Consider the following 25924-nt stretch of genomic DNA (forward strand, 5'->3'; position numbering starts at 1 on the left):
ACGTCGATGAATGGGCTATTTTTGAACTTTTTTCATACATAAGGCGCACCGAATTATAGGGTGCATTAAAGGAGTCGTATTATTATTTGTTTTTTCTAAATGGAAAACACTTCCTTGTGGTCTACATAACATGTAATGGTGGTTCTTTGGTCAAAATGTTGCATGGATTATGTGTTACTGATCATCTTCAAGCCGCTTTCTGACAGTTGCCGTTTTGTGGGCGGTCTTATTTACGTGGCTCACCTTCGGCAGCGTCTTCTCCCCGTCATCTTTGTTGTAGCGGTGTAGCGTGCAAGGACGGGAGTGGAAGAAGTGTCAAAAGATGGAGCTAACTGTTTTAATGACATTTAGACTTTACTTAAATTAATAACGGAGCAGCATCTCCTCATCCGGAAACACCGGAAACATATTAGAAACGTATCTAATAACTAAAGTTCCTTGGGTAAATAATGTAAACTCACTACACCGGTATGTTTTAGCGCTTTCATGGCAAGTTTACTGACAGATATAAGTAATAACTTTGCACTACTTTATACTATAAATGGCAACAGCGGAGGATGAATGTCCCATAAGAAGAAGATAGAGTAAAAGAAGAAGATTATTGACTACGTTGTCGCCACGGACTACAAAGGCGGATGCACACAATTTTTCAGGATTTATGCAGATCCCAAATACAGATCAGCAGGTACCAGAAAGTAAGAAAAGTTGCTTTTGCATAACATTGCGAAACAAATCGCCAGACGATATGTCTTACCTTATACACACACCATAATAATACTTGTATGTTGAAGCACAGTACAATCCATCAAGCGGTTCGGCTTCATAGCTTACCAAAGTCGTACTAAAACATTTTGATAGATTTTTGAGCGCCATGTGTAATGTTCTATATTTTCAATGGAACATTTTTTTCAGCTTTTATTTATTATTTATTTACACTATATTGCCAAAAGTATTTGCCCACCTGCCTTTACTCACATATGAACTTGAAGTGCCATCCCATGGAATTGTCCAAAATGTTGTGGTATCCTGGAGCATTCAAAGTTCCTTTCACTGGAACGAAGGGGCCAAGCCCAACTCCTGAAAAACAACCCCACGTCATAATTCCTCCTCCACCAAATGTCACACTCGGCACAATGCAGTCCGAAATGTAGCGTTGTCCTGGCAACCTCCAAACCCAGACTGGTCCATCAGATTGCCAGATGGAAAAGTGTGATTCATCAGTCCAGAGAACACGTCCCCACTGCTCTAGACTCCAGTGGCGACGTGCTTTACACCACTGCATCCCACGCTTTGCATTGGACTTGGTGATGTATGGCTTAGATTCAGCTGCCTCGGCCATGGAAACCTATTCCATGAAGCTCTCTGCGTACTGTACGTGGGCTAATTATAAGGTCACATGAAGTTTGGAGCTCTGTAGCAACTGACTGTGCAGAAAGTCTTTGCACTATGCGCTTCAGCATCCGCTGACCCCTCTCTTGTCAGTTAACGTGGCCTACCACTTGGTGGCTGACTTGCTGTTGTTCCCAAACTCTTCCATTTTCTTATAACACAGTTGACTTTGGAATATTTGGAAACGATGACATATCACGACTGGATTTGTTGCACAGGTGGCATCCTATGACAGTTTCACACTGAAAATCACAGAGCGGCCCATTCTTTCACAAATGTTTATAGAAACAGTCTCCATGCCTAAGTTCTTGATTTTATACACCGGGCCAAGTGATTAGGGCACCTGAATCTCATCATTTGCACCTGATTCTCATCATTTGTATTTGTTGTGTGTAGACCTTGCCACAATATGGTAACCTCGCAGCTTAAAAACACTCCAACGGGAAGACCTCGGGCATGAGCACTTCTCCTCGAGAAGATTCATTCTCCATTCATGGTTACAGAATATTAGCACATACTGTATGAAGGATGATGTAAAACCAACAAGCCGCTGATGATATACAAAAGGTGCACAGATGTCAAGGACAACTGCTGCAGCAGGTGTTCTTTCAGCGGAAAACAGAAAAAAAAACATGCCTTTTCTATTTAGCGACTCAACGTAGACAATGACTCTTGTCTGTTACTAGTACTTGATTGAGACTTGGAACATCTGTGTGGAGTGGAGTGTAGTAACCATACAAATATTTTGGTACCGGTACTAAAATGATTTCGATACTTTTCAGTACTTTTCTAAATAAAGGGGACCACAAAAAAATTGCATTATTGGCTTTATTTTAACAAAAAACCTTAGGGTACATTAAACATATGTTTCTTATTGCAGTTAAGTCCTTAAATAAAATAGTGAACATACAAGACAACATCATCTGTAAGTAAACAAACAAAGGCTCCTAATTAGTCTGCTGACATATTGTCATTCATCATTGTATTATTTTGTCAACATTATTAAGGACAAGTGGTAGAAAATGAATTATTCATCTACTTGTTCATTTACTGTTAATATCTGCTTACTTGATCTTTTAACATGTTTTATCTACACTTCTGTTAAAATGTAATAATCACTTATTCTTCTGTTGTTTGATACTTTACATTAGTTTTGGATGATACCACAAATGTCGGTGTCAATCCGATACCAAGTAGTTACAGGATCATACATTGGTCATATTCAAAGTCCTCATGTGTCCAGGGACGTATTTCCTGAGTTTATAAACATAATATACATTTTAAAAGAACAAAAGAAGATGTTGTGTTGCAAAGAAATATTGAATCATAGTAGTATCGACTAGATACGTGCCTGTACTTGGTATCATTACAGTGGATATCAGGTGTAGATCAACCAATGGCGTATGTTTACGTTGTGACGCCGGTGAGCTACTGTGTGTAGTGAAACATATTTAGCTATTCCTCGTCCTGCAGGGATGATACTTGTAAGAAACTTACTTTATTTGTCACCAGGGAGGCGAGGGTTAGTGATTTAGAAGTAGCTAAAACACTGCCGACGGCGGACGGACGTTAGCCCCTAGTTAGCTAGCTAGCCATGCCTTAAAACACCTCTTCCTGAGGGCGTTTCAGTGTTATAACTTCACCTTTATCGTCACTTTTTAAGCCAAAATGCGTCCGTTCTCCCTTTTCTGTCTTCACACCGTGTCTTCTTCTAAGTACTCCGTGATTGTGCGCTGCCGAACATGCTCCTCTGCTCGTAAACCAGCAATGTTATGACGTGACTTCGAAGCAGGCAGTGGGGGGACCGGTACGTTTCAGAGACGGTATCGTACCGAAAATGATTCATTAGTATCGCCGTACTATACTAATATCTGTATACCGTACAACCCTGGTGGAGTGTTGCGGGACCGGTATGTTTCAGAGACGGTATCGTACCGAAAATGATTCATTAGTATCGCCGTACTATACTAATACCGGTATACCGTACAACCCTAGTGGAGTGTTGCGAGACCGGTACGTTTCAGAGACGGTATCGCACCGGAAATGATTCATTAGTATCGCTGTACTATACTAATACCGTTATACTGTACACCCCTAGTGGAGTGTTGCGGGACCGGTATGTTTCAGAGACGTTATCGTACCGAAAATGATTCATTAGTATTGCGGTACTATACTAATACCGGTATACCGTACAACCCTAGTGGAGTGTTGCAGGACCGGTATGTTTCAGAGACGGTATCGTACCGAAAATGATTCATTAGTATCGCCGTACTATACTAATACCGGTATACCGTACAACCCTAGTGGAGTGTTGTGAGACCGGTACGTTTCAGAGACGGTATCGCACCGGAAATGATTCATTAGTATCGCTGTACTATACTAATACCGTTATACTGTACACCCCTAGTGGAGTGTTGCGGGACCGGTACGTTTCAGAGACGGTATCGTACCGAAAATGATTCATTAGATCGCCATACTATACTAATACCGGTATACCGTACAACCCTAGTGGAGTTTTGCGGGGCCGGTATGTTTCAGAGATGGTATCGTACCGAAAATGATTCATTAATATCGCGGTACTATACTAATACCGGTATACCGTTCAACCCTAGTGGAGTGTTGCAGGACCGGTACGTTTCAGAGACGGTATCGTACCGAAAATGATTCAGTAGTTTTGCCGTACTGTACTAATACCGGTATACCGTTCAACCCTAGTGGAGTGTTGCAGGACCGGTACGTTTCAGAGACGGTATCGTACCGAAAATGATTCAGTAGTTTTGCCGTACTGTACTAATACCGGTATACCGTTCAACCCTAGTGGAGTGTTGCAGGACCGGTACGTTTCAGAGACGGTATCGTACCGAAAATGATTCATTAGTATCGCCGTACTATACTAATATCTGTATACCGTACAACCCTAGTGGAGTGTTGCGGGACCGGTACGTTCCAGAGACGGTATCATAACGAAAATGATTCATTAGTATCGTCGTACTATACTAATACCGGAATACCGTTCAACCCTAGTGGAGTGTTGCGTGACCGGTACGTTTCAGAGACGGTATCGTACCGAAAATGATTAATTAGTATCGCGGTACTATACCAATACCGGTATACCGTACAACCCTAGTGGAGTGTTGCGGGACCGGTACGTTTCAGAGACGTTATCGTACCGAAAATGATTCATTAGTATCGCGGTACTATACTAATACCGGTATACCGTACAACCCTAGTGGAGTGTTGCAGGACCGGTACGTTTCAGAGACGGTATCGTACCGAAAATGATTAATTAGTATCGGCGTACTATACTAATACCGGTATACCGTACAACCCTCGTGGAATGTTGCGGGACCGGTACGTTTCAGAGACGGTATCGTACCGAAAATGATTCATTAGTATTGCGGTACTATACCAATACCGGTATACCGTACAACCCTAGTGAAGTGTTGCGTGACCGGTACGTTTCAGAGACGGTATCGTACCGAAAATGATTCATTAGTATCGCCGTACTATACTAATATCTGTATACCGTACAACCCTAGTGGAGTGTTGCGGGACCGGTACGTTCCAGAGACGGTATCATAACGAAAATTATTCATTAGTATCGTCGTACTATACTAATACCGGAATACCGTTCAACCCTAGTGGAGTGTTGCGTGACCGGTATGTTTCAGAGACGGTATCGTACCGAAAATGATTCATTAGTATCGCCGTACTATACTAATACCGGTATACCGTACAACCCTAGTGGAGTGTTGCGAGACCGGTACGTTTCAGAGACGGTATCGCACCGGAAATGATTCATTAGTATCGCTGTACTATACTAATACTGTTATACTGTACACCCCTAGTGGAGTGTTGCGGGACCGGTACGTTTCAGAGACGGTATCGTACCGAAAATGATTCATTAGATCGCCATACTATACTAATACCGGTATACCGTACAACCCTAGTGGAGTGTTGCGGGGCCGGTACGTTTCAGAGATGGTATCGTACCGAAAATGATTCATTAATATCGCGGTACTATACTAATACCGGTATACCGTTCAACCCTAGTGGAGTGTTGCAGGACCGGTACGTTTCAGAGACGGTATCGTACCGAAAATGATTCAGTAGTTTTGCCGTACTGTACTAATACCGGTATACCGTTCAACCCTAGTGGAGTGTTGCAGGACCGGTACGTTTCAGAGACGGTATCGTACCGAAAATGATTCAGTAGTTTCGCCGTACTATACTAATTCCGGTATACCGTTCAACCCTAGTGGAGTGTTGCAGGACCGGTACGTTTCGGAGACGGTATCGTACCGAAAATGATTCAGTAGTTTCGCCGTACTATACTAATTCCGGTATACCGTTCAACCCTAGTGGAGTGTTGTTTTCTATAGGTGGGCTACTTCAGCATCCTCCTGCATCCACAAAGCGTGCATTCGAGGTATGCACGTGGATGGATGATATTGACGTAGCTACACTACAATGCATCGCCATGGATACGTGTGCTCTTTGAGCAGTACGTGCGCCACCGTTGCCACTGCAAGTGTCTAATGAGAGCGTGGTTGAGTATTTGGCACCCTACTTTAGCCCTCCTAATAAGGGCCACGCAAGTCCCAGCTATTACATTAGCAAGCCCAATTCCCCAGGGCTGCAATCGCTGGTGCAGAGAGAGAGAGAGAGAGAGAGAGAGAGAGAGAGAGAGAGAGAGAGAGAGAGAGAGAGAGAGAGAGAGAGAGAGAGACACGGCCTGGCTGGAGGAGCGCTGGCTAAGGTTGTTGACAATCCCCAACCTCATTAGAGGGCTCGTCAGAAGCGTCCTGTTGCAGTGCAATCTGGCGGAATATGTGTCCGGACAGGAAGGGCTCTGAAGGCTGCTGGTGCGTTGAAGCCATGTCAGACTGGCGGTGAAGTCAGAGTCTGTTTATAACCCCGCGCTGTTTTGACATTAATTGTCCTTCCACGCCACACACGCTGATGCTCTTTGGCACCAGGTTTTGCTCTATAGCAGGGGTGTCCAACCTACGGCCCGCGAAAACAGGTTTTATCCGGCCCGCGTGATGAGTTTGCCAAGTGTGCACTGCAAAAACTGAAATCTAAGTAAGATTAAATATCTCAAATAAGAGTGATATTTGCTTGTTTTCTGTCTGATAAAATAATTTTTTTCACCAAGCAGATTTTATGTTAGAGTGTTTTACTTGTTTTAAGGGTTTTGGTCCTAAATGATCTCAGTAAGATTTTGGAGCTTGTTGCTGAGATTGTATGACCTATATTGAGTAAATCATGCTTGGAACTAGAATATCAAGTGTTGCAAAGCTGTGTCATCAACACTCACAAGTATACAACTACTTTTTTAAAGCAATAATTTCTTATTTCAAGCATGAAAAAAAAAAAAAATCATGACTTTGACACAATTGTGTCTCATAATTAAAACGGATGACAGCCAAATGGACTTTGCAGTTTTATTTTCAATGAAACAATAGAAAATACGTACTCATATAGTAGTAAAGTTGGCACAGTACAGTTAACGGACAGTTAATATTTAAACATTTCACATGTGACATTTCAAACTATTTTGAACATAAATAGTTCATGCAGATTCAGATGAATTCTTGAAATTTACAATTAAAATTTGTTTGGCCGGGGGCCTGGCTGTATATATGCGCACTAATTGACTGAGAGAGCACGCACTTGGCGCGATGATGTCATGTTATCCATAGAAAAATGCATTTTTAGACAATATGATTTGCCTGAGCGGCTAGGAGACCCCAAGAGTAACAAACGGTTGCCTTGTTGTCTTTCCATTAAGAACAATAAATTAGTTTTTAGTATAAGTTTGCTGGTTTCAAGAAATGTAATGCCTAGTGCATATCATTATGCCAAAATAATGGCACTAGCATTTACTTAATTTAAGAATATTTTTCAACATATTGAGCTAAAAGGTCTCTTTTTTTTTCTACCAAGAAAATTGCACTTGTTATTAATGAGAATATACTTATTTTAAGGTATTTTTGGGTTCATTGAAGTTAGCTAATTTTACTTATTTTGGAAAGTCTTGACAAGCCAAATCTTCTTGTTTTATTGGCAGATAATTTTGCTTAGTTCAAATAAAATACCCCTAATTTTTGTATTTTTTTTTCTTGTTTTTGAACACTGACTTTTTGCAGTGTGTGTATGCTTCAATGGTGAGAGTATTTGGTGAACATCGTTTCGTCCTACTAATTTCGAGCGGTTCTTGAACTCACCATAGTGTGGACTGTCACGCAAGTTGTTTACATGTAAAATCTTCCACTCCTTCTTTGTCTCATTTTGTCCACCAAAAGTTTTATGCTGTGCGTGAATGCAAAACGGTGCGCTTTGTTGATGGTTTTGACTTGCTAACACGCTATTTAGGCTAGCTGTATGTACATATTGCATCATTATGTCTCATTTGTAGGTATATTTGAGCTCGAGAGCTCAAATATACATGCAAATGAGGCTCTTTAGCGGCGCCCTGGTGGCTCCATGTGTCATGATCCGTGGTCCGGATCATGTTTTGTTATGTTCTGTTAGTTTTGGACTCCATAATTCCTGTTTTTGTGCACCCTTGTTTGTTTTAGTTACCATGGTTACTTATTATTTCCACCTGATTAGTGTTCGCCCGCTCACCTGCTTCCCGAGCACTAATCAGAGGCATTATTTAAGCCTGCCTTTGCCTGTCAGTCGGCCTGGCGTCATTATTTGCTTCATGCAACCTGCTACGTTAAGTTGTTTGTTTCATGCCAAAGTTACGTGATTATTTCTTGTCCATAGTCCATGCTAAGTGTTAGCTTTAGCTTCGAGTGCGATCAGGCACGTTGTTCTGTCGGCTCGTTTTCTGTTTTTTGTACCTCTTTGAGTTTTGATAATTAAATCATGTTCCTACCTGCATGCCATGTCCAGAGTGGTCCGTCTCCATTTCGGGAGAACGAACCCCGCAGTAAGCTGCAAAAACCCCATCGTGACACCATGGAGCTTTTTAAAAAATGTATGGAAATGGAAAAAAAATGGGGTGAAAAATATATTTTGTGTTGTAAAAGGGTTTCTGTAGGGGGACAAACATGACATAAACCTTCCTAATTGTTATAAAGCCCACTGTTTAATACAGTATGTTTGTGTTCATGCTTCACTGATGAGACAATTTGGCGAGCGCCGTTTTGTCCTATTAAATTTCAGGGGCCCATGAACTCACCGTAGTTGTTTGGACTGTGACTCAACAGTTTGTTTACATGTATAACTTTCTCAGACGCTGCCACATAAAGACGTGATTTGTGCAACTCCTTTGTCTCATTTTGTTCACCAAACGTTTTGTACTGTGCGTGAATGCACAATGGTGAGCTTTGTTGATGTTATTGACTTGTTGGAGTGCTAATCAGGCATATTTGGTCACTGCATGACTGCAAGCTAAACGATGCTAACATGCTATTTACACTAGCTGTATGTACATATTGCATCATCGTGCCTCATTTGTAGGTATATTTGAGCTCATTTAATATCCTTTACTTTTATCCTCTCTGTATATAATTTAGTTTTGCATGTCTCATGACACATTATCTGTATGTAATATTGGCTGCATTTCAGATAGTTGTTTGTGTGCCTTGTTGTTCCAGACCACAGCAAACGTTACTTAGGTAGACAAAGATTGTAATAAATCTATTAAAAGAAGACAGCCTGCCATTTCCTTTAACTTGGACACACACATCTATGCCTTTGGCCATTAAAAGCCAGTAATTTACAGGAGTTATCTCACCTTCTGAGTAGCCTCTGATTTACTAATGATTTTTGTAATGATGGAAAAATGTGTAGAATAAGTACATTTCAACATTTCTGTCAACAAAGATTTGCTTCAGCCTGCGACACATAGTAATTTTGATAGTAGGCTATTATAGCTAATAGACACTTACGTCATGTGTTGCCTTCATTATAAGACTTCTGCTGTTGGCGTGTTAAGGTGAGCAATAACGTTTAAAAAGAGCAACAGACTCTGTTACATTACATACTTGACATTACTTGTGCAATATCACGTTAATGTCAATTATTTACTTGGCAGGATTACGCACAAATAATGTGTTTGTCAAATGTCCATGTAATAGATATTCAGTAATCCCTTGTTTATTGCTGTTAATTGGTTCAGCGCTCTGACTGGTGTTTAAATTTATTCCCGCATAGTAGGAATTATTTATTATAAATCAAATCATTTCATTGCTAGGGCATGAATAATGCCGACAACCTCCTAAGTAGGGGTTTTAACCTCACAAGAGCGATATAGACAAAACAACACTGGCACAGTAACCCTTACATTATTATTATTTAATCCAATATAGTACTGCTGCCTGAGCCAATCAGTGGCCACGATACAGAACAGCATGCTCTGATTGGTTTGATCTCATCTGGAGGCCAAGACTACTGTAGTATTGATATTATTTATTGTATTTAGCCATTGATATAGGGATATAGGGACGGCGTGGCGAAGTTGGTAGAGTGGCTGTGCCAACAATCGGAGTGTTGCTGGTTACTGGGGTTCAATCCCCACCTTCTACCTTCCTAGTCACGTCCGTTGTGTCCTTGGGCAAGACACTTCACCCTTTGCCTCTGATGGCTGCTGGTTAGCGCCTTGCATGGCAGCTCCCGCCATCAGTGTGTGAATGTGTGTGTGAATGGGTAAATGTGGAAATACTGTCAAAGCGCTTTGAGTACCTTGAAGGTAGAAAAGCGCTATACACGTATTTATCATTTATAATATTAAACACAATATTCAAATATTAACCGTAACTCCAACTGATTAAAATCAAAAAATAAATACGTATAAATAAGTATAACCCATTTATCATTTATCATTTATATGCCTATAAAAAAGGATTACCGTGTTGTCCGGAACATAGGGCACACCTAATTATAAGGGACACTGACGATGAATGGTCTATATTTGATCTTTTTTCATTTTTAAGGTTCACTGGATTATAGGGTGCATTAAAAGAGTCATATTATTATAATTTTTTTCTAAATTTAAAACACTTCCTTGTGGTCTACATAACATGTAATGATGGTTCTTTGGTTGGTCAAAATGTTGCATGGATTATGTTTTTACAGATCATCTTCAAGAAACTTTCTGAGAAACCGTGAACAACCGTCCGACCGGAACTCTCTAATAAATAAAGTTCTTTGGGTGAGTTTTAGCGCTTTCATGGAGCTAACTGTTTTAATGACATTCAGAATTTACTTCAATCAATAACGGAGCAGCATCTCCTCATCCGGAAACAACTCCACCGGAAATGTGTACTGTGAAAAAACGTCCGACCGGAACTCTAATAACTAAAGTTCCTTGGGTAAATAAAATGATAAATGGGTTATACTTGTATAGCGCTTTTCTACCTTCAAGGTACTCAAAGCGCTTTGACAGTATTTCCACATTCACCCATTCACACATACGTTCACACACTGATGGAGGGAGCTGCCATGCAAGGCGCTACCAGCACCCATCAGGAGCAAGGGTGAAGTGTCTTGCCCAAGGACACAACGGACGTGACTAGGATGGTAGAAGGTGGGTGAATAATGTAAACTCACCACACCGGTATATTTTAGCGCTTTCATGGCGAGTTTACTGACAGATATAAGTAAGAACTTTACACTACTTTATACTAGAAATGGCAACAGCGGAGGATGAAAGTCCCATAACAAGAAGATAGAGAAAAAGAAGAAGCTTATCGACTATGGCGTTGCCACAGACTACAAAGGCGGATTCTCGCAATTTTTCAGGATTTATGCAGATCCCAAATACAGATCAGCAGGTACCAGAAGGTAAGAACAGTTGCTTTTGCATAATATTGCGAAACAAAACGCCAGATAACATGTCTTACCTTATACACACAGCATAATAATACTCGTATGTTGAAGCACAGAACAATCCATCAAGCTGTGCGGCTTCATAGCTTACCAAAGTCGTAGTAAAACATCTTGATAGATATTTGAGCGCCGTGTGTAATGTTCTATATTGTCAATGGAACATATAAAATGTTGGTGTTGTTTACTTGAGTCATATTGCCATCATAGTGCAGTCTACATGCAGCTCGTATGTTTGACTGCCATCTACTGGTCACACTCATCATTACACCATGTACCAAATAAAAGTGCTTCGAGGTCGGTAAGCAAAACCAGGATTATTCCGCACCGGTTAATAATAAGGCACACTGTTTTGTTTTGAGGGAAAGAAAAAGATTTTAAGTGCGTCTTACAGTCTGAAAAATACGGTACTTTAAGCCCATAATATGTGGAATATGCTAAAAAAAAAAAAAACAGGGTCAAGCTGCAAACTTTGAAGCGTGACGTATGTAGCAAGGGATGACTGTACAAATGTACAATATTTGAGTCATCGCTCAAATATTGTTCATTTCATTTTCAAGTGTGCACATTTCAGTGCATGTCCAGTGTGATACACTAGAAGTCCCAGCATTTTTCTGTCTACCTAGAAGACCCAGAGAGGGGTCATTTGGCCCGACGCTTTTCCCGAATACACTAATCACTCATTTTGTTATGGTAATGAGGCTGTTAGGGGCACTTTGTCTAGGTAGACAGAAAAATTATACATGTGGGAAATGCCGAAAGGAGCAATGGCAGTGCCAGGATTGTGAGTGACTGCTCAAATGTATGTCAGTCACGTTTACATGGACATGGTTTTTCATTCTTTGTAAATATGCTTTTTTCTTTGTAAATTTTTTTTTTTAAACTATTTTTGGCACACAAAAATAACAATTGCTTCTGCAACAACCCTCCACACCAAAACTGGGAAAACAGTTGCTTTTTCATTCTTTGTAAATATGTTTTGTTTTGTATTTTTTTTAACAATAAATGTCAGAGTGTTGATCCCTTCATTCTGTTGATCCTTGCAAAAACACACACAACCTACCTCAGAACTAAAGCTTGAGCTGTAAGGTCCCCTCCCCCACACAGGCTCAAGTGGCCCCCTGCCGTGTGCCACTAACAGCCACATTTTCATAACAAAAGGAGTGTCCACAGGGGGGACTAGGGGTCAAATGACCCTCTTGTGTGTTTTCTAGGTAAAAATGTCAATTGACCCTTCTCTGGGACTTCGCGTGTTAAACAAGACAGTGCATGTCCTCTCACATCAAACAGTGTGTTCCTGTTGTATGTATACATTTACTGATCCAGAAAATACAAGAAGACCAGGGAAAAAGAAAAGAAAAAGAAAAACGAGTCTCCAGGACACTTGATACCCCACATCAATGTTTGAACCAGGTTTGCCTTTGGCAGGCAGAGATGGAAAGCTCTGCCCGGAGTCTGGAGTGAGACTGTAGATCACTGCACTGCAGTGAACAAAGAGACTAGGGTATGAGATTTACTGTATATTGAACACACCACACTGAGGAAGAGATTATTCTCTGGTGCCATATCAACATCCAATGGCGCCCTTGGCCTGGTTCTCATTGATGGAAAGAGAATTAACATCATATCACCTATTATCTTAATAGCATGGGGCAAAATTGACTCCAATTAGAAGAACAGGCCCCATACTGAAATACTAAATCATCAAATGGACTAATAACTAGATACAGTACTTGGTTTCAAACATATGCATTCAACCAAGTCTTTGTCCGAGACCGAGTCGGCGGTTCACATGGCGGCGTGTCAAGGCCTTTGTCCTCTGGCTGCACCGAGGTCTAATGCGTGGCTGGTGAAGAGCTCGCACGGGCAGCTGCAAACACACCAATTAAAATTACATTCAGCTTTCAGCTCACTTGCCTTTTACAACACCACGCTCCACAGCGCTCAGCGAGAGGAAGTTCCAGAGTGAAGACCCTCGATCCGACCGAGAGAGTTGAGGCAATAATAATAACTGGCAAGCATGTCTCATTCATTGAATGTCCGTGTTGACCCCCCCCCCCCCCACCCCCACCCCCGCGACACATTCATCACCGGCGAGCCCAGATTAATCTAAAATGTTCTGAATGTATACTCTGTCAAGGGTTGAACAATCCTATTGAACCATATTGAGATATACACCTCATGCATATTCTTGAATTCATGGCTCATTATATTGACGCATGCCCTATTCACTAAGAAAATGACATACCTCTACACAGGCCTACTGAAATGATTTTTTTAAATTCAAACGGGGATAGCAGATCCATTCTGTGTGTCATACTCGATCATTTCGCGATATTGCCATATTTTTGCTGAAAGGATTTAGTAGAGAACAATGACGATAAAGTTCGCAACTGTACCGGAAGTAGCGTGACGTCACAGGGGATAGGGCTGCTCACATTTCCCTATTGTTTACAATGCAGCGAGAGAGATTCGGACCGAGAAAGCGACGATTACCCCATTAATTTGAATGAGGATGAAAGATTCGTGGATGAGGAACGTGAGAGTGAAGGACTAGAGTGCAGTGCAGGACGTATCTTTTTTCGCTCTGACCGTAACTTAGGTACAAGGGTTCATTGGATTCCACACTCTCCCCTTTTTCTATTGTGGATCACGGATTTGTATTTTAAACCACCTCGGATACTATATCCTCTTGAAAATGAGAGTCGAGAACGCGAAATGGACATTCACAGTGACTTTTATCTCCACGACAATACATCAGTGAAGCTCTTTAGCTACGGAGCTAACGTGATAGCATCGGGCTCAAATGTAGATAAAAACAAAATAAATAAACCCCTGACTGGAAGGATAGACAGAAGATCAACAATACTATTAAACCGTGGACATGTAAATACACCGTTAATAATTTCCAGCTTGGCGAAGCTTAACAATGCTGTTGCTAACGACGCCATTGAAGCTAACTTAGCTACGGAGCGGCGGCGGCAGCGGCGGCGGCGGCAGTGGCGGCGGCGGGCGTTGTAGCTTTCGACGACACCCCGGCCGCCATCAGAGTCGGCAAGAAACATATATTTCCCCAAAGTTACGTACGTGACATGCACATAGCGACACGCACGTACGGGCAAGCGATCAAATGTTTGGAAGCCAAAGCTGTACTCACGGTAGCGCGTCTGCTATCCAACTCAAAGTCCTCCTGGTTGTGTTGCTGTAGTCCGCCGCTAATACACGGATCGCACCTACAGCTTTCTTCTTTGCGGTCTCCATTGTTCATTAAACAAATTGCAAAAGATTCACCAACACAGATGTCCAGAATACTGTGGAATTTTTCGATGAAAACAGAGCTTTTTGTATGGTGACACATTGGGTACCAATACTTCCGTTGCCGCCGTGACGTCACGCGCATACGTCATCATACATAGACGTTTTCAACCGGAAGTGTGGCGGGAAATTTAAAATTGCACTTTATAAGTTAACCCGGCCGTATTGGCTTGTGTTGCAATGTCAAGATTTCATCATTGATATATAAACTATCAGACTGCGTGGTCGGTAGTAGTGGGTTTCAGTAGGCCTTTAAATAGTCAATATGATGTTAAAATAACAGTTCACAGCAGTGCTATTTTTTCTAAAAAATGTCTGGTTAATTAGGCCCTATTGGAACCAAGATGTTTATTACAACCGTATTTTCCGGACCATAGGGCACACTGCCGATGAGCGGGTCTATTCAGGTATTTTTTCATACAAAAGGCACATTAAAAGGGGTCATATTATGATTTTTTACTGAATTTAAAACATTTCCTTGTGGTCTACAACATAACATGTAATGGTGGTTCTTTAGTCAAAATGTTGCATAGATTATGTTTTACAGATCATCTTCAAGCCGCTTTTTCTGACAATCGCCGTTTTGTGGCCGGTTTTATTTACGTGGCTCACCTTCGGCAGCGTCTTCTCCCCGTCATCTTTGTTGTAGCGGTGTAGCGTGCAAGGACGGGAGTGGAAGAAGTGTCAAAAGATTTAATGACATTCAGACTTTGCTTGAATCAATAACGGAGGAGAATCTCCTCATCCGTGGCTCACTAGTGCAACAACAACTCCGGAAATGTGTCCCGTGCAAAACCGTCCGACCAGAACTCGCTAATAACTAAAGTTCCTTGGGTGAATTATGTAAACTCACTACACCGGTAGTTTTTAGTGCTTCCATAACGAGATATAAATTAGAACTTTACGCTATTTTATATTAGAAATGGCAACAGCAGAGGGTGAATGTCCCATAACAAGAATATAGAGAAAAAGAAGACGCTTGTTGACTGCGATGTCCGTACGGACTACAGTGCGCAACCTTTCAGGACTTATGCAGATCTCAAATACACATCAGCAGATACCAGAAGGTAAGACAAGTTGATTTTACATAATAATGTGAAATAAAACGCCCGATAATATGTCTGCTAATGGGTGCCATTTTGCGGTCCTTATACACACACCATAGTAGTACTTGTATTTCTGACTACGGTAGCCGTAATGGGCCGACAATCCATCAAGCGGTTCGGCTTCAAAGTCATACTAAAACATTTTGATAGATTTTTTTTTTTTTGATAGATTTTTGAGTGCCGTGTGTAATGTTTATTTTCAATGGAACATTTAAAGTTTTGGTGTTGTTTACTGGTGTCATATTGCAGTCTACACATCTCTTATGTGTGACTGCAATCTACTGGTCATAATTATCATTACCCCATGTACCAAATAAAATTGCTTCGAGGTCCGGAAGCCCAACCAGAAATATTGGAGAAAATAAAATGATTTTAAGTGCGCCTTACAGACTGAAAAATACGGTATTCTTCACTTTACCTTTATTTTGAACATGCATTATTCTGCCCCTCCATGTTCGAAGTGCTCCCACAGTGGAGTGTTTTAAGTCTCGTCTTAAGACCCACTTTTATTCTTTGGCTTTTAACACTACGTGAGTTGTGTGATCCTCTGTTGTCCTCTGTGATTTTAAAATTTTTATTTTTATTTACTGTTTTAATTGGTTTTACCCTTTAAAATTATTTTTAATCATATTTATTTTATATTGTTTTTTTTGTATTTATTTTTTGATTTTATTCAGTCATTGGTGGAGTTATGGTTAATATTTGAATATTGTGTTTAATATTATAAATGATAAATGGGTTATACTTGTATAGCGCTTTTCTACCTTCAAGGTACTCAAAGCGCTTTGACAGTATTTCCACATTTACCCATTCACACACACATTCACACACTGATGGAGGGAGCTGCCATGCAAGGCGCTAACCAGCAGCCATCAGAGGCAAAGGGTGAAGTGTCTTGCCCAAGGACACAACGGACGTGACTAGGAAGGTAGAAGGTGGGGATTGAACCCCAGTAACCAGCAACACTCCGATTGCTGGCACAGCCACTCTACCAACTTCGCCACGCCGTCCCAATATTGTTGTGCAGCACTTTGGAAACATTTTGTTGTTTAAATGTGCTATATAAATAAAGTGGATTGGATTGGATTACAATATGTTACATCACATATGTCCAATTTCTCATCACCACATGTCCGAAAAGGAGTAGGAAGAAGCAGAGCTTAATTAATCGTACCCCTTTTTATTTTCGTAGCAATTTCTTCCACACTACGCAAATATTTTAATATTTTTCTTTTTGCCTTCTTTACATTTTCTGTAAAGCACTTTCAATTGTCTTGTGTACAAATTGTGCTATATGAATAAACTTACCTTGCCTCACACAATGATAGTCTGTTTTTTTTTTTTGTAGAATCAACTCTTTAATTTATTGATTTCCATTTACTCCTTTGTAACTTTACAAACGTCGTTAACACAGAGTGAACAGTTTTGGTCTGAGTGTAGATCCCTGGGGTGTGCCGCAAGATATATTTAAAGCTGTAGAGGTGTGATTGCCTTGCTTCTAGAATTGCGAGCCTCGTACCACAGATACATCTCGTGGTGCAGATCACTTTAAAACACAGGTCAAAGTCAAGGCCTGGGGGCCACATCATTTTATTTGGCCCGCAAAAAACCTGGAAATGTGTCGGGGAAGAATTGTCATGTATGATAAAAACATTTTTTTTTTTTTAAATTGCACCGAATGCAACTTTACTTCTTCTTAACTCAATATTATTTGTGTTACAGTTGGGTCGCATGGTAATGCGCGGATCGTTTCCCCAAGATGCAGTCGGAACTCCAGAGGCAGCCTGCAGGTCGGACAATGATTTATTCTTCATAAATCAGTCCAGAATAGAAACATGCAGGAAAATACAAATAACCAGAAAAGTGTGAGATTGCTATGGCAAAGCTAACAGAAAAGCTTAGCATAGAAAACAAGAAGCAAGAATCATCCAACGTAACTGTTGCGTGAAGCAAACAAGACTGAGTGTGGCGAAAAGCAGGAATAAATAGCTCTCTGATTAGTGCCACCAATCAGAGGCAGGTGAAAATAATCAGCAACCATGGCAACCAAGAAAACACAAACCCAAGGTTGTTGCAACATAACTAAGGGTGTCTTTGACTGAACAAAACATGACCCGAGCAACGGATCATTACAATTTGATGCAGAAAGCTATTGCAAGCATTTTTTTGGCATTGGGACCATTTTTTTAATCTAATGTGCAATAGCTGAACTTTAACGTCTGCTTGTCGCCTTGACTTGTTACATTTTATTCCATCAGTTTGTTTGCATACAATATGATAATCAAATGAAAAGGGGCATTTGTACATTTACATGGCCATAACTGTGATGTGTAAAAGCTTTGTGACTTAAATACGTCAATTAGGTTCTATCATTTTAGAATTTCTAATCATAAATACTGAGACTGCTTTATTTCCTTTATTGCTACCACAATACAAAGTGTACATACCATTCCTCATTAAAAAGGCAGTAGCTACGAGACCGCTTATGGAGGTTAGAGAGGTCTAATAGCTGAGATAATCTACAATTATGTTTATGCAGCTTTACTGTTTTAACAATGCAGCCTCAATGCTGGCTTTCCCTGTATTTTTTTTTTATTTTTATGGTCAGAACTTATTTACTGTCTCATATTTATTTATATATTTTTGTTATTTTATTGCTGAGAAAACATTCACTTCCTCCACTTAAAAACAAATATATTTATATTTGTGTCTGCTCACTGGATACATTCCTTCTTGTTAGCAATTAGCGGTAGAAGTAATGGAAAGCAGGACTTGCCAGAAAAAAATTCCGAAAATACAAAAAATAAATCTGTCTGGAGCCGCAAAAAATGAAAAGCCGTATATAAGTCAACACATTATGTAAGTGTCTATATTAGCTATAATAGCCTACTATCAAAATGTGTCACAGGATGAAGTAAATCTTCGTTGACAGAAATGTTGAAATGTTATATTTATTTTACACATTTTTACAACATTAGAAACCATTGGTAAATCAGAGGCTACTCAGAAGGTGATATAACTCCTGGAAATTACTGGCTTTTAATGGCCGAAAGGTAAGCTAAAGGAAACAGCAGGCTGTCTTCTTCTAATGGATTTATTACAATCGTTTGCAAGCTAGGTAATGTTTGCTGTGGTCTGGAACAACATGGCACACAAACAACTAAAATGCAGCCAATATTACATACAGATAATGCGTCATGAGACATGCAAATATAAATGATATACAGTACAAAGAGGATAAAAATAAAATATTTTAAATTAGCTCAAATATACCTACAAATGAGGCATAATGATGCAATATGTACATACAGCTAGCCTAAATAGCCTGTTAGCATTTATTAGCTTGCACTGACCAAATATGCCTGATTAGCACTCCAACAAGTCAACAACATCAACAAAGGGCACCTTTGTGTATTCACGCACAGTATAAAACTTTTGGTGGACACAATGACACTTGTGATTTAGGGCTATATAAATAAACATTGATTGATTGATTGATTGATTGAATGATACAAAGAAGGAGTGTAAGGTTTTACATGTGAACAAACTGTTGCGTCACACGCCACACTACAGTGAGTTCAAGAACCACCAAAATTAGTAGAACAAAATTATCTTCACCAAATACTCTCATCAGTGAAGCATACACACAATTGGGAAGGTTTGTGTCATGTTTGTCCCCAAACAGAAAACATAGTAAAACAAAAATAATTATTTTTCCCCCATTTTTTTCCATTTTCAATCCGTTTTTAAAAACGCTCCAGGGACCCACTAGGGCGGCACTAGAGAGCTGCGGGTTGCCAACCCCCGAGTTAGGTAGTATTTCAGGAACAATTAGAATAGTTACTACAACGCAATATTACTATGTAAAAGCAACAATTTACTTAGTGTACTGGATGCGACTATAGCCATTTTAAAAACTCCTTTCATGAAGAGAATGAGAGGTAGCTTTTTGGCATGTGGTCAATCCAACAGTACCTCAGGACACAATTTTAATTAACTCTGTGGCACAGCTCGTTCCTCTAACGTATGTTGCCAAACAGGGTTGCCTATTGAAATGAAATCAACTGGTGCATGGTCCCGAAGAGACATGACAATTTTAACATGTCACATGCTTTTTCAAAAGTAAAACTAAAGGCCTGATCTAAAGTTTTGCACATATTAAAACACGTAAAAACATGACAGCACACGCAAAGCAGATCTACTAAATTGATGCTCATATACCTGTATATGTGTATATATATATTCATAACTCAAAACCAGAACAACATTTCTCAACCAGCTATTGCAAGGAATTTAGGGATTTCACCATATACGGACCGTAATGTCATCAAAAGGTTCAGAGAATCTGGAGAAATCACTGCACATAAGCAGCAAGGCTAAAAACCAACATTGAATGCCCGTGACCTTAAATCCCTCAGGCGGTACTGCATCAAAAAGCGACATCGGTGTGTAAAGGATATCACCACATGGGCTCAGGAACACTTCAGAAAACCACTGTCAGTAACTACAGTTGGTCGCTACATCTGTAAGTGCAAGTTAAAACTCTGCAATGCAAAATGAAAGCCATTTATCAACAACACCCAGAAGCGCCGCCGGCTTCGCTGGGCCCGAGCTCATCTAAGATGGACTGATGCCAAGTGGGAAAGTGTCCTGTGGTCTGACGAGTCCACATTTAAAATTGTTTTTGGAAACTGTGAACGTCGTGTACTCCGGAACAAAGAGGAAAAGTACCATCCGGATTGTTCTAGGCGCTTAATACAAAAGCCAGCATCTGTGATGGTATGGGGGTGTATTAGTGCCCAAGGCATGGGTAACTTACACATCTGTGAAGGCCCCATTAATGCTGAAAGGTACATACAGGTTTTTAATCTACCAAATAAAATTGCTTTGAGGTCGGTAAGCACAACCAAAATGATTCTGTACATTAGTTATAAGGCACACTGTCGAGTTTTGAGAAAATGAAAGGATTTTAAGTGTGTCTTATAGTCCGAAACATAGGGTATACTTGTTAAATAAATTATTTTCCTTGTTTATAAAGAATACTAAATATATATCAATAATAATACTACTGTATCTTAATGTCGGTCATTATGGTGGTACTGGAAGAATCAAGTGTTTTCTGCCAAGGGAATTGGTTAAAAAAAAGTTTGAGAACAACTGTGTTAGAATAGTGTAGCAAACATACACTCAAAATAGACTATATGTAGGTTTACTCACTTTTGTTTCAAACTTCCTTTTTGACCTTCGCCCTGCCTGGAGCACACACTCCATGTGTGGCGCCTGCCTTCTCACTATCCGACTATTTTGGAAAGACATGTGTTGTGGCTATGTCTAATCACTGTACACGACTGTAAGAATGATAACTAGGTCTTCTAGTCTGTAACCCAAACTCAAGAAGGTAAAGGAGGAACTGGTACACTGCAAAAACTGAAATCTAAGTAAGATTAAATATCTCAAATAAGGGTGATATTTGCTTATTTTCTGTCTGATAAGATCATTCTTCTCACTAAGCAGATTTTATGTTAGAGTGTTTTACTTGTTTTAAGTGTTTTGGTCCTAAATGATCTCAGTAATATATTACAGCTTGTTGCTGAGATGTTATGACCTATATTGAGTAAAACATGCTTGAAACTAGAATATCAACACTCACAAGTATAAAACTGCTTTTTCCAAAGTAATCAATTCTTATTTCAAATATGAAATAAAAAATCATGACTTTGACCTAATTGTGTCTCATAATTAAAACAGATGACAGCCACATGGACTTTGCTGTTTTATTTTCAATGCAACATTAGAAAAGATGTACTCATATAGTAGAACAGTTGGCACAGTACAGTAAACAACAATTTTGAACAGAAATAGTTCATGCACATTCAGATAAATTCTTCAAAATTACAATCTAAAAAAAAATTGCGCACTAATTAACTGAAAGAGCATGCACTTGACGCGATGATGTCATGTTATCCATGGAAAAATGCATTTTTAGACCATATGATTTGCCTGAGCGGCTAGGAGAACCCGAGAGTAACAAGTGGTTGCCTTGTTGCCTTCCCATTAAGAACAATAAACTAGTTTTTAGTATAAGTTTGCTGGTTTCAAGAAATGTAATGCCGAGCAAATATCATTATGTCAAGATAATGGCACTAGCATTTACTTCATTTAAGAATATTTTTCAACATATTGAGAAAAAAGGTCTCATATTTCTTTTTTTCTACCAAGAAAAGTGCACTTGTTATTAGTGAGAATATACTTATTATAAGGTATTTTGGGGTTCATTGAGGTTAGCTAATTTTACTTGTTTTGGAATGTCTTGAAAAGCCAAATGTTCTTGTTCTATTGGCAGATAATTTTGCTTAGTTCAGGTAAAATACCCCTCATTTTTGTATTTTTCTCCTTTGTTTTTGAACACTGACTTTTTGCAGTGTAGCCTCAGATATTAATAATATACTAATTTTAGTTAGAAACACATCCTATAGTTTTAATTAGTTACACATTCCTTTTGATCGATGGTGCCAATCAAAGCGTCTATTGATGGCCTTGGACTGACACATTTTGATGAACTGTTCCTTGGACCCGCTCCCACCTTCATGAGGGATCGTTTGGCAATGTATGGTCCCTCAGGACCCAATGGACTTGCTGCTCAAGGACTATAAGAACAACTAAGAATTATTGATCAAGCCTCACTTTTTGGCAGAAACTGGCTAGTGGAGGCTGTGCTCACGGAGCTTACATACACAGCTGATAAGGCTTCTATACGAGCGCTGTAACATTTGCCTGTGACCTCTGCTAAAAATAGACTTACGTTCAAATCCGAAAAACTACGTACGCAAGAAAAAATTCAAATGTATTAAGGTCAACTTTAAATTGACCGCAGACGTTTGCGTGGCTTGGCAGGCCCAGACCCCGCCCAGGCCATGCACTAATTATATTGAAAGTAGTGTTAGAATAATTATGTTTAAGTTAACGCACAACTCTTATGCTTAAAGTCTGTTGCTATAGTTATAAGCTATTGTGCTCAAGCTGTACTTTTTCTGACAAAACTTGTTATCAGCTACGGCATATGAGGGATTTGCCTTGTCGCAGATATTTTGTTTGTCTTAGCCAACTAACAGCCAAGGACTTCAAGGACCTCAACAAAGATAAGACAACAGCACACAGACGAAGCAGAGACAAGGCAGCACAGCACATTCCGTCACGTATTGTGCGTACTGGAAGCTGCTTTGCATGAAATGTGTGGCCACTCCTTTTAGAGGCGGCCTCAGTGATGTAACCAGGGACCTCCCAAATAAATAGAGGACCTTGTGAACTGTTAGCTCAAAGCGTGGTGGGAGATTGTCACTGAGCGTGCAATCCCAAAACGTCGCTCCTCATTGAGCCAAATTGAACTCTGTCTCTGCATGATTCCTTGCTTCTTGTCTGTTTAATAGAGGTCATCAGTGTTTGAACCGGACAAGCAGCCATGTGCTACAGCTCTGCCCAATCACAAGTTAGTAGGAGGCAAACAGGCTGAACTAAAAAAATAAATGGTCGGGCATCAGGAAGAAGGTGAAGAAGATGAAATATGTACATGGCCAAAACAGACAAGCAATTAAAACGATAGTAGCTACAACTGGCTTGGTGGGAGTCCCTTCTGAAGCCCGATGCTCGGTGGAAGCATACGTCCTACCCCCGACGGACAACCATCCATCTGTATGATACGTAAAACTTTAAAAAAAATGACTGACTCTCATTGCCCCCAATATACATATGTGTAATTTACAACAAAATGTGTTCAAAAAATAGCATGCTGACAGCCAGATTAGAGTTTCATGTGAAAAGTATTTACATTTAAAGATCAACAAGGATGCAAAAGACTTTGACACTTGTTTGATTGCCCAATTTATTATTTTATGTCGCACACAGAGTTGGGCCAGCCCTTTACCGTCCCCAGTCTTGGAGGTGCCAGTGTGGCTACTGGAGTCACAGGAACACATTGTGACAGCAATAGGTGGCTAAATGATCGCCTGCATTAATTGATGTCCTCATTAATATTAATATGAAGCATTAAATGCATTGGTGAAAAAAGTACATTTTGTGTCCTTGCCTTGATCATTTTTAAAGTTAAAGTTAAAGTCCCAACGATAGTCGTACACACACTAGGTGTGGTGAAATTATCCTCTGCATTTGACCCATCCCCATGTTCACCCTCTGGGAGGTGAGGGGAGCAGTGATCAGCAGCGGTGGCCGCGATCGGGAATAATTTGGTGATTTAACCCCCAATTCCAACCCTTGATGGTGAGTGCCAAGCAGGGAGGGAATGGGTCCCATGTTTATAGTCTTTGGTATGACTCAGCCGGGGTTTGAACTCACGACCCTGCAGTCTCAGGGTGGACACTCTAACCACAAGGCCACTGAGCAGGTAATGAATGAATGAACGAACGAAAGCTTTTTTTCAAACTAAGGGGAGGCTAGAAGCTTATCTTCAACCGTAGCTTGCATCCGTGCGGGCTGCGAAGTGGAAAACCCTGTTTCAGTCCCAGGGGTCCAAGTGGCTTCTGCCCCTGGTTATATTTGGTTTGGGTTGACTGCCCAAACCATCTATTGTCACATTACCAAATGATAAAGCCTCAAAACGGATTGATTACACGATGGTGAACTGGAACGAATGACCAAGATTACGGCATTGCTATTTTACTTCTATTATCTCTTATGATTGTATTATTTGTCTGCGGAGTAATTCATCCAAAACCAGGTCAATCCCAGAATAGATTTATTGCATGCTTCACAAATATAAAAAGGTATTTGCACAAACTTGGAATCCTTTGAGTTGTCTTTCCTTGGATCCCGACCTCATATATTCTGAATAGCAAGATTGATGGCGAATTGTTTGTTGGGCCTGGTCACTCCTTTTTCAGACACGACTGACCTGATGACACTAGCTGGGGCGGGATTATGGTGTACCACAGTGATGCCTTTACCGCCACAATAATGCCTTAAGATGAAAGCCTGCATCATGAATTGATCCGTCTGATAATTAATCTACCTGGCCGCATGGTATTCATGTCCTGTGTGTATAGCATCTATGATGTCATCTCAGACCACATTGACACTATCCAAGAGCTCCACCTGTAATTATTGTTCTGGGTGACCTTGATGCCCACCTTGAAGAGTGGCGAGGAAGCAAAAAGACGGAGGTCCATGGTGAGTCTGCATTCAACTTTGCTACACTCAACAACCTCTATCAACTTGTAGATGAGCAGCTGACTTCGCCGCTTCGAGATCGGCTTCATAGTCCTCTGTAAATATGTTTAAAAGAGTCAGTCCACTTCTCGTAACTTTGCATATCGAAATGAAGTTTGTAAAAATAATAAACAATAAACTGTTTAAAGACTACAGTCAAGTAAAAACACTCCACTGATCAGCGTTCTTCGGCACAGATTCCCCACCAAAGTTCCTGCATTTCGAAAGCTCCTTTCGTTCTTCTTTCTGTCTTCATTTTCTTCGTTGTCAATTTTGTTGGAATATAAATACACAAGAATTAAACAAGTCACCGCACATATTCTGATGGCGGTCGTGTGTTCGAAAAAAGGTTTAAAGGCCTACTGAAATGATTTTTTTTTTATTTAAACGGAGATAGCAGATCCATTCTATGTGTCATACTTGATCATTTTGCGATCTTGCCATGTTTTTGCTGAAAGGATTTAGTAGAGAACATCGACGATAAAGTTTGCAACTTTTGGTCGCTGATACCGGAAGTAGCGTGACGTCGCAGGTTGAAGGGCTCCTCGCATTTCCCCATTGTTTACACCAGCAGCGAGAGTGATTCGGACCGAGAAAGCGACGATTACCCCTTTAATTTGAGCGAGGAAGAAAGATTTGTGGATGAGGAACAGGAGAGTGAAGGACTAGAGTGCAGTGCAGGACGTATCTTTTTTCGCTCTGACCGTAACTTAGGTAAAAGGGCTCATTGGATTCCACACGTTCTCCTTTTCCTATTGTGGATCACGGATTTGTATTTTAAACCACTCTTGAAAATGAGAGTCGAGAACGCGAAATGGACATTCACAGTGACTTTTAACTCCACGACAATACATCGGTGAAGCACTTTAGCTACGGAGCTAACGTAATAGCATCGTGCTTAAATACAGATAGAAACAAAATAAATAAGCCCCTGACTGGAAGGATAGACAGAAGATCAACAATACTACTATGAGGAGACACCGAACCAAACACTGGACCTGTAACTACACGGTTAATACTGTGCCGCCTGTCGAAGCCTTGCAATGCTTTTG

The sequence above is a fragment of the Entelurus aequoreus genome, linkage group LG01, assembly GCF_033978785.1.
Source record: "Entelurus aequoreus isolate RoL-2023_Sb linkage group LG01, RoL_Eaeq_v1.1, whole genome shotgun sequence".
NCBI classification, from domain to species: domain Eukaryota; kingdom Metazoa; phylum Chordata; class Actinopteri; order Syngnathiformes; family Syngnathidae; genus Entelurus; species Entelurus aequoreus.